This window comes from Agelaius tricolor, unplaced genomic scaffold, assembly GCF_023055355.1.
Source record: "Agelaius tricolor isolate 1412-34295 unplaced genomic scaffold, bAgeTri1.0.p SCAF_68, whole genome shotgun sequence".
NCBI lineage: Eukaryota > Metazoa > Chordata > Aves > Passeriformes > Icteridae > Agelaius > Agelaius tricolor.
In genome coordinates, this window is record NW_027269328.1 from 1,285,283 (window position 1) to 1,294,697 (window position 9,415).

Below are 9,415 nucleotides of genomic sequence, written 5' to 3' on the forward strand. Positions count from 1 at the left end.
CTCCAGGGCACCTTCCCGTTTTTCCGCCCCAATCCCCGTTTTCCCCTCGTGTCGGATCCCCAGGTGTCCGGTGCCACTGTCTGCTTCCCAAACAGATGGATAAGGAGCTTTTTCCAGGGAGATAACGGCATTAGGGAGTCTGCCGGGAATTAGGGAAGCGCTCACAGGATTTATTACGGAGCTTAATCCAATTCCAGCCCCAGGAGAGTTTGAGCTCCGCATCCACAGCCCTTGGAGCAGAACAGACAAATCCAATTCCGATCCCCCTGGAAAACCTCGGCACGGGGCGAGGGCGGCACCGCCGGGATGCTCCAGCTGGAGCAGGAATCCTTGGAGATGGAGCGGCGGGAAAATCCGCAGGGCTGGGAGAGGGGGATCCAAACTGGGATTGGGGTGCCCCAGGTAACCCAGCCTCAACATTCCCGATCCGTGTTACCCCACCCGAACATTCCCGATCCGTGTTACCCCACCCGAACATTCCCGATCCGTGTCTCCCAAGCTGAACATTCCCAATCCATGTCAACCAGCATTCCCGACATTCCTGATCCATATCACTCAACCCGAACATTCCTGATCCGTGTCACAAGACTGAACATTCCAGTCCATGTCACAAGACTGAGCATTCCCAATCCATGTTGCCCATCCCCAACATTCCCAATCCATGTTACCCAGCCTGAACATTCCCAATCCATGTCACCATCCTGAGCATTCCCAATCCATGTCGCCCACCCCCAACATTCCCAATCCATGTCACCATCCTGAGCATTCCCAATCCATGCCACCCAACATCAACATTCCCAATCCATGTTGCCCAACCCAAGATTCCCAATCCATGTTATTCAACCTCAATCCATGCCACCAGCCTGCACATTCCCAATCCCAACCCAACATTCCCAATCCATGCCACCAACTTGAACATTCCCAATCCACGTCACCAACCCAACATTCCCAATCCATGTCACCAACCCAATATTCCCAATCCATGTTGCTCAACCCAACATTCCCAATCCGTGTCACCCAGCCTGAACAGTCCCAATCCGTGCCACCCAACATCAACATTCCCAATCCATGTCACCAACCCCAACATTCCCAATCTTCTTCTTCCTCCAGACTGAACCTTCCCAATCCATGTTATACAACCCAAACATTCCCAATCCACGTTGCCCAACCCAAAATTCCCAGTCCGTGTCCCCAGTCTCAGTTCCCAATCCACATCTTCCATTCTGAACCTTCCCAATCCAGTTTATTCCACCCCAACATTCCCAATCCATGTCATCCACAGGGAAGAATCCCTTCCCAGGATCCCAGCATCCCAAGCTCCCCTTTCCCACTGGAAGCCATTCCCTGGCTCCGGCCCCTCCAGCCCTTGCCCCCAATCCCAGCTCTCCTGGAGCCCCTTTGGGATGGGGAAGCGGCTCCAAGGATTCCCTGGATCCTATTTTTTTCCCCCTTGGAGCCACATCCCAAAGTATTTCTCTGCTGGGACAGAATTCCAGCCCGGAGCAGCTCCAGAGGATCCTGGAATGGTTTGGGTGGGAAGGGCCCTTCAATCCCATCCCATTCCATGGACACTTCCATGATCCCAGGGTGCTCCAAATTTTCCTTGGGAAAGGGAGGGGAAAAGAGGTGGGAAAAAGAGGGGGAAAAGAGGTGGGAAAAATAGGGGAAAAGAGGTGGAAAAAGAAGGGAAAAGATATGGAAAAGGGGGAAATAGGTGGGAAAAAGAGGGGAAAAGAGGAGGAAAAGGAGGGTGATGAGAGATAAGAAAGGAAATAAAATGATGATCAAAGAGGCGTGAACTGAGAGTAAAGGAGGTGTAAAAGGGGAGCAAAAAGGTTTAAAAAGAAGAGTAAAAGTGGTGTAAAATGAGGAGTAAAAGAGGTGTAAACTGAGGGCAAAAGAGGTGTAAAAGGGGAGCAAAAAGGTTTAAAAAGAGGAGTAAAAGTGGTGTAAAAGAAGGGTAGAAGGTGTAAAAATAAGAGTAAAAAAAGTGTGAAAAAGGAGTCAAAGAGGTGCAAAAGGGGGGGTAAAAAGGTGTAAAAATAAACGTAAAAATGGTGTAAAAAGAGTAGTAAGAGAGGTGTGAGAGGAGGGTAGATGGGTTCTGAAAGGGACTTGATAAGAGATAGAAAAAAAGAAATATAATTTCCTTTTTAAAGAAAATTTCCTTTTTTTAAAAAAAATAAACTTTTTTTTTGTAATTAAAAAAATTGAAATTTTTTAAATTCCTTTTTTATAAAAGGAAATAAAATGCTGATGAAAGAGATAAACTGAGATGCTCGTAGGAGCCCTCAAAGGTTCAAAAAATGATGATAAAAGAGCTGCGAAAGGGTGGGAATGTGACCCCAAAATTCCCCGTGCTCCCAGGGCCTTGCCCATGGAATTGTGCCCCTCTCTGGATCCCATCCCAGGCCGGGATCAGGCTCAAGGACAAATTAATCAGCGGCTTTAATTAATTATTCCCCCCCAGAAGCAGAGGGGAGGGCGGGGCGCAGATGTTGCCCACAGCTGGATACGGGAGATCCCAATCCCAGCCCCAGGAAGGGACTGGGAGAGACCCGGGAATGGGGGGATCCCGCTGGGAATGAGCCTGGGCTGGAGCTGGGAATGGCCAGGAAGGGTCTGGGAGTTGCCATCGGCCGTTTCCAAGGTGTAATCCCAGGGATTAGAGGGATTAGGGGAAAGCAGGACGCGGCAATTCCCTTAATTCCGCACATTTGCGCTGCCGGGGAGCATCTGGGGACAGCCTGGAATGGTTTTCCAGGGGGATTCTCCATCCTTGATCCCAGCCTGGACGTGGAGCAGCACGAATCCCCTGGGACACGGAGAGGAGCTGGGGCTGGGATTTTGGGATGGAATTCCTGGCTGGGAGGCTGGGGAGCGCCTTGGGTGGAATTCCCAGAGAATCCCTGGCAACCTCTTTTTCCCCGCATTTGTCCACCCCTTTTCCTCCTCTTTTTCCCACTTCTTTTCCCTCCTTTCCCACCCCTTTTCCCTTCTTTTTTCCACCTCTTTTCCCCCTCTTTTCCCACTTCTTTTCCCTTCTTTTTTCCACCTCTTTTCCCTACCTCTTTCCCCCTATTTTTCCACCTCTTTTCCCTTCTATTTCCACCTCTTTTCCCCCTCTTTTCCCACCTCATTTCCCCTCTTTTTTCACTTCTTTTCCCTCTTTTTCCCCCTCTTTCTCCCTCTTTTTCCACCTCTTTTCCCCCTCTTTTTCCCTCTCTTCTTCTGCCTGTTTTCCCTCCTTTTCCACCTCTTTTCCCTTCTCTTTCCACCCCTTTTCCCCACCTCTTTCTCCCTCCTTTTCCCCCTCTTTCCCCCCTATTTTTCCACCTCTTTTCCCTCCTTTTTCACCTCTTTTCCCTTCTCTTTCCACCTCTTTTCCCCTATTTTTCCCACCTCTTTCCTTCTCTTTTCCCACCTCTTTTCCCCTCTTTTTCCCACCTATTTCCCCCCTTTTCCATATCTTTTCCCTTCTTTTTCCACCTCTTTCCCCCTCTTTTTCCCACCTCTTTCCCCCTCCCTTTCCCAAGGAAAGTTTGGAGCACCCTGGGATCATGGCGGTGTCCATGGAATGGGATGGGATTGAAGGGCCCTTCCCACCCAAACCATTCCAGGATCCTCTGGAGCTGCTCGGGCTGGAATTCTGTCCCAGCAGAGAAATACTTCAGGATGTGCCTCCAAGGGGGAAAAAATAGGATCCAGGGAATCCTTGGAGCCGCTTCCCCATCCCAAAGGGGCTCCAGGAGAGCTGGGATTGGGGCAAGGGCTGGAGGGGCAGGAGCCAGGGAATGGCTGCCAGTGGGAAAGGGGAGCTTGGGATGCTGGGATCCTGGGAAGGGATTCCTGGCTGGGCTGGGATTCCCAGAGAATCCCTGGATCCCGGCAGTGTCCAAGGAAAAGCTGGATGAGATTCTGGGATAGTGGGGAGTGTCCCTGCCCTTGGAATGGTTTGGGATTCGAGGTCCCATCCCACCCAACCCATCCCTTCATTTTGGGATCCATCCCTCCTGCTCATCCCAGGAGCATCCAAGGCTTTTGCAGAATTCCTGCTGGGATTTGCAGATCCCGCAGCTCGTTCCTGGCTGATTTATGATCCCAAAAAAGCAAAAAAAAAAAAAACCCAAAAAACCCAGGGAATTGTTCCTCTTGAAAGGCAAAGAAATGGAGCGGCCTCGTTATCCCGGCAATCAAAGAGAGCTTTTCCTTGGGATTTTTCCAGGTTTTTCCCTGCTGACGTCACCAGCATCCATCACCTGCCTGGGAGAGATCCGTGACACGGGAAACGTGATCCCGTGTCCCAGAAAAAGAGCCCGGAGGGGGAATTCTGAGCTGCGCTGAGGGAATCCGACCACGGCTCCCGAGGGTTCCGTTAAAATCCAAGGGTCTGGAGAGATTCCATCGGAATTATCGGGGAAAACCCCATGGAATCGTGGAATTGTTTGGGTGGGAAAAGAGCTCAGAGGGCACCGAGGTCCACAGGGGATTTGTTCCTCTTCCCTTTTCCCGGGAATGTGGATCCTCAAGGGGAAAATTCCATCCTGGAGGGCCAAAAGCTGGGATTTGCAAATTTCGTGGAATTCTGGAATGGGTTGGGTGGGGAGGGACCTTCAATCCCGCCCCATTCCAACCCCGACGCTTCCACCAGCCCAGGCTGCTCCAAGTTTTCCATGGACACCCCCAGGGATCCTCTGGGAATTCCAGCCCAGCCAGGAATTCCTTCCCCAAATCCCAAACTTTTCCATTTAAAACACTTCCTTTCCATGATTTCCCCCTCACAATCCCCGCTCCATCCCAACATTCCAGCCTTGCCCTTTTCCCGGGATCTCCAATGCCACCCGGACAGGGAATCCTGGAATGCCGGGACACCGGGAATGTGGATCCTCCCTGAGGAAAATTCCATCCTGGAGGGCCAAAAGCTGGGATTTGGAAATTTCATGGAATTCTGGAATGGGTTGGGTGGGAAGGGACCTTCAATCCCGCCCCATTCCAACCCCGACGCTTCCACCAGCCCAGGCTGCTCCAAGTTTTCCATGGACACCCCCGGAGATTCTCTGGGAATTCCAGACAGACAATTCCATTCCCTTCCCAAGGAATGGAATCCTCTGGCTGGAATTCCCAGAGAAAATTCCGTTCCTTCCCAAAAATCCCAAACTTTTCCGTTTAAAACACTTCCTTTCCATTATTTCCCCCCCACCATCCCCGCTCCATCCCGACATTCCAGCTTTTCCCTTTTCCCGGGATCTCCAATCCCACCCGGACAGGGAATCCTGGAATGCCGGGACACCGGGAATGGACCCGCCCGGTGCCATTGGGATTTAGGGCAGGAATTCCTCCCCCGGGAGCTCCCAGGGATGCAATTCCCGAGCTCTTGCTGCCCTCTAAAGGGCCGGATCGGGAGGAGCGGCGGAGCGATCCCGGCAGGGGGGGAAAAATAAATCCATGGAAAAGCCGGAAAATTCCTCCCCTTGGAATCTCGGGTTTGAGCTGGGAGCGGCTCCAGACCCAAAGGGGGATTCGGGATCGCCCGATCCAGGTGGGAACATCCGGAAAGGAACTCCGGGATCGGATCCCGGTCCAGGGAGGGCCCTGAGGTTCTGCCCTTCCCATTAAAGATCCCAAAGAATTCCCGGATCCATCCTGGGTTTTCCTTCATTTTCTTCCCAAGTTTTTCTTCTTATTTTTAATTTATTTTTTTGGGGTTTTTTTTTCCCCTCATTTTGTTGCCTTCGTTTCCACCTTTCCATTCTTTCCTCCTTTTACTGCTTTTCCTCTTTTTCTTTCCTTCGTTTCCTTCCTCGGTTCCTCCGGGGCATTCCCGGATTTTTTGGGAAGGGCGGGGCCTGAGGATCCCGCGGAGCTCTGCCTCAGTTTCCCCATTCCCAAATTCCTGCAGCTGGGAAGGGAAAAGGGGGAAAAAGGGGAAAAGGGAAAAAGGGGAAAGAGGAAAAGGGGGAAAGGGGAAATGGAAAAGGGAAAAATGGAGAAAAAGGGGAAAAGGGGGAAGTGGGAAAAATGGTAAAGGAGAAATGGAAAAAGGGAAAAATGGAGAAAAAGGGGAAATGGAAAAGGGAAAAAAGGAAAAAAGGGGGAATGAAAAAGGGAAAAAGGGGGAAAATGGGAAAAGGAAAAAGGGGGAAAAGGGGAAAAGGAGAAAAAGGGAAAGGGGGGAAATGGGGGAAAGGCAGAAAGGGAAAAAAAAAAGGGGAAATGGAAAAAATGGAAAGGAAAAGGAGAAAAGGGGAAAATGGAGAAAAAGGGGAAAAGGGGGAAGGGGAAAGGGGGAAAGGGGAAACTGAGGGAAAAGGGGGAAAATGGAAAAAAAGGGGGAAAGGGGGAAAAAGGGGGAGAAGGGGGAAAAAGGGGAAAAGGGGAAAAGGGGGAAAGGGAAAAAAGGGAAAAGGGGAAAGGGGAAAAGGGGGAAAGAGAAAAAAAAGGGAAAAGGGGAAAGGGGGAAAGGGGAAACTGAGGGAAAAGGGGGGAAATGGAAAAAAAGGGGAAAAGGGGGGAAAAGGGGGAAGGGAAAGGGGGAAAAAGGGGAAAAAAAGGGGGAAAGGGGGACAAAGGGGGGAAAAAGGGGAAAAGGGAAAAGAGGAAAGGGGAAAAGGGGGAAAAGGGAAACTGAGGGGAAAAGAGAGAGAGGGGAAAAAGAGGAAAAAGGGGTGAAAAGGGGAAAATGGGGCAGGAAAAGGAAATTGAAAGGAAATGGGAAGGGAAGGGAAGGGAAGGGAAGGGAAGGGAAGGGAAGGGAAGGGAAGGGAAGGGAAGGGAAGGGAAGGGAAGGGAAGGGAAGGGAAGGGAAGGGAAGGGAAGGAAGGAAAGGAAAGGAAAGGAAAGGAAAGGAAAGGAAAGGAAAGGAAAGGAAAGGAAAGGAAAGGAAAGGAAAGGAAAGGAAAGGAAAGGAAAGGAAAGGAAAGGAAAGGAAAGGAAAGGAAAGGAAAGGAAAGGAAAGGAAAGGAAAGGAAAGGAAAGGAAAGGAAAGGAAAAAGAGCGGGAAAAGAGGAGAGGGGAGGGAAGGAAGGGGAGGAGGAGGAGGAGAAGGGGGCGGAGGGAGGAAGGCGGGGAAGGCGCGGCCCCGCTGCTGAATAATTCACGGCCGGCAGCGGGGGAAGCTCCGCACCGGCCCCGCGCCCGCCCCGCGCCCGCTCCGCGCCGTTCCCGTTATTCCGGAGGCTCCGCAATAATCCCGGGGGGGGCTGGGAGGGTCAGGCCGGGGCTCCCGGGGTCCTCCTGCCCGCCGGCGCCTCGCTCATCCCTATTTTTAGAGCCCTGAGAGGATCAGCGGGAATCAAGGATCCCGTGGCCTCCGCTCGCCGCGGGCACCGGGCCCGGAGCTGGACGGGCCCGGAGAGCCCGGCCTGGAACGTCCGAGGTGCGCTGGGAATTCGTGGAAGTTCGTTCTGGGATTTGTGGGAGTTGCGGGAGTTTTGGGAGTTTTGGGATTTGTGGGGGAGCAACGGGATCCGCCCCCCCCAGGCCGGTTCCTTATCCGTGGTTTTAATCCGGAGAAAGGTCGGGAAAAGACGGAGGGAATGTTGGGAGGGGTTAAAGCCGTGTCCAGAATCCTTGGGAATGGCTGGAGTGGGATTGGGAATGTTGGGAGGGGTTCCTAATCCATGAGTCCTGAATCCTTGGGAATGGCTGGAATGGGATTGGGAATGTTGGGAGGGGTTTGATCTATGGGGTGAAACCTTGGGAATGGCTGGAGCGGGATAGGGAATGTTGGGAGGAGTCTGATCCATGAATCCTGAATCCTTGGAATGGCTGGAATGGGATTGGCAATGTTGGGCAGGGTCTGATCCATGGGGGGATTCCTTGGGAATGGCTGGAATGGGATTGGGAATGTTGAGAGGGGTTAAATCCATGTCCCGAATCTTTGGGAATGGCTGGAATGGGATAAGAAATTTAGAGGGGGCCTGATCCATGAATTCTGAATGCTTGGGAATGGCTGGGATGGGATTGGGAATGTTGGGGGGGGGTCCTAAATCCTTGGGAATGGCTGGAATAGGGTGGGAATGTTGGGAGGGGTTAAATCCATGTCCTGAATCTTTGGGAATGGCCGGAATGGGATACGAAATTTAGAGGGGGTCTGATCCATGAATCCTGAATGCTTGGGAATGGCTGGGATGGGAATGGGAATGTTGGGAGGGGTCCTGGATCCTTGGGAATGGCTGGAATGGGGTGGGAATGTTGGCAGGGATCCTGAATGCTTGGGAATGGCCAGAGTGGGGTTGGGAATTTAGAGGGGGTCAAATCCATGAATCCTGAATGCTTGGGAATGGCTGGAATGGGAATGGGAATGTTGGGAGGGGTTAAATCCATGTCAGGAATCCTTGGAAATGGCTGGAGTGGGACTGGGAATGTTGGGAGGGGCCTGATCCATGAATCCTGAATTCTTGGAATGGCTGGGATGGGACTGGGAATGTTGGGAGGGGTTAAATCCGTGTCCGGAATCCTTGGGAATGGCTGGGATGGGATTGGGAATGTTGGGAAGGGTCTGATCCATGAATCCCGAATTCTTGGAATGGCTGGGATGGGATTGGGAATGTTGGGAGGGGTTAAATCCATGTCCTGAATCCTTGGGATGGCTGGAATGGGGTGGGAATGTTGAGAGGGGTTAAATCCATGTCCAGAATCTTTGGGAATGGCTGGGATGGGATTGGGAATGTTGGGAGGGGTCCTGGATCCTTGGGAATGGCTGGAATGGGATTGGGAATGTTGGGAGGGGTTAAATCCATGTCAGGAATCGTTGGGAATGGCTGGAGTGGGATTGGGAATGTTGGGAGGTGTTAAATCCGTGTCAGGAATCCTTGGGAATGGCTGGAATGGGATTGGGAATTTTGAGGGGGTCAAATCCATGTCCAGAATCTTTGGGAATGGCTGGGATGGGATTGGGAATGTTGGGAGGGGTCTGATCCATGAATCCTGAATCCTTGGGAATGGCTGGAATGGGATTGGGAATGTTGGGATGGGGGTGTCCAATCCATGTCCTTTTTTCCTGGGAATGGCTGGGATGGGATTGGGAAGTTTGGTGGGATCCAACCCATGCCGAGTTTCCTTGGGAATGCCCGGAAGGATCCAGGAATTTTGGCAGCACCTCTGGATGTTGCTCCCAAAAAATTTTCCATCCCGCATCCCCTTTGCTCTGATTCCCATTCCCAGGAAACGCCGGAATTCCGGGACACCCAGGAATTCTCCTTCCGGGCCTGATTCCAAAATTCCGGAATTCCCAAGGATTCGCTCACCTCATCCCGATTTCCACACCTTCCAAACCGCTCCAGAGGGAGGGAATTGCAGCCCACGGAGCCGGAAGGGAGCGGAGGATCCCAACCAATCCCAGCCTGGAATTTCACGGGATCGGATCCCGACTGGTGCTCCGTGACCCCCAATCCCAAAAATCCGCATTTCCCAG